The following is a 244-nucleotide window of genomic DNA, read 5'->3' as shown; positions in this document are numbered from 1 at the left end:
AAAAAAAAAAAAAAAAAAAAAAAAAAAAAAAATTTTAAAAAAAAAAAAAAAAAAAAAAAAAAAAAAAAAAGTAAATACCTGTGTTATTTTGTCTGCGTGGTCGTGGTTAGCGAGCCGTTTGAGTGTTTCGGATTGTCTTTGTAAAGAAGCAGAAAAAAACAAATGAATATCTTTTATACGTCTCTGCTGCTGCTGCTGCTGCTGCTGCTGCTGCTGCTGGTGATGCTGCTGCTGCTGCAGATGC

The sequence above is a fragment of the Eimeria mitis genome, genomic scaffold (genome assembly GCF_000499745.2).
Source record: "Eimeria mitis Houghton genomic scaffold, Emh_scaff316, whole genome shotgun sequence".
NCBI classification, from domain to species: Eukaryota; Apicomplexa; class Conoidasida; order Eucoccidiorida; family Eimeriidae; genus Eimeria; species Eimeria mitis.
The sequence above is the reverse complement of the archived record's forward strand: the minus strand, read 5'-3'. Positions refer to the sequence as shown.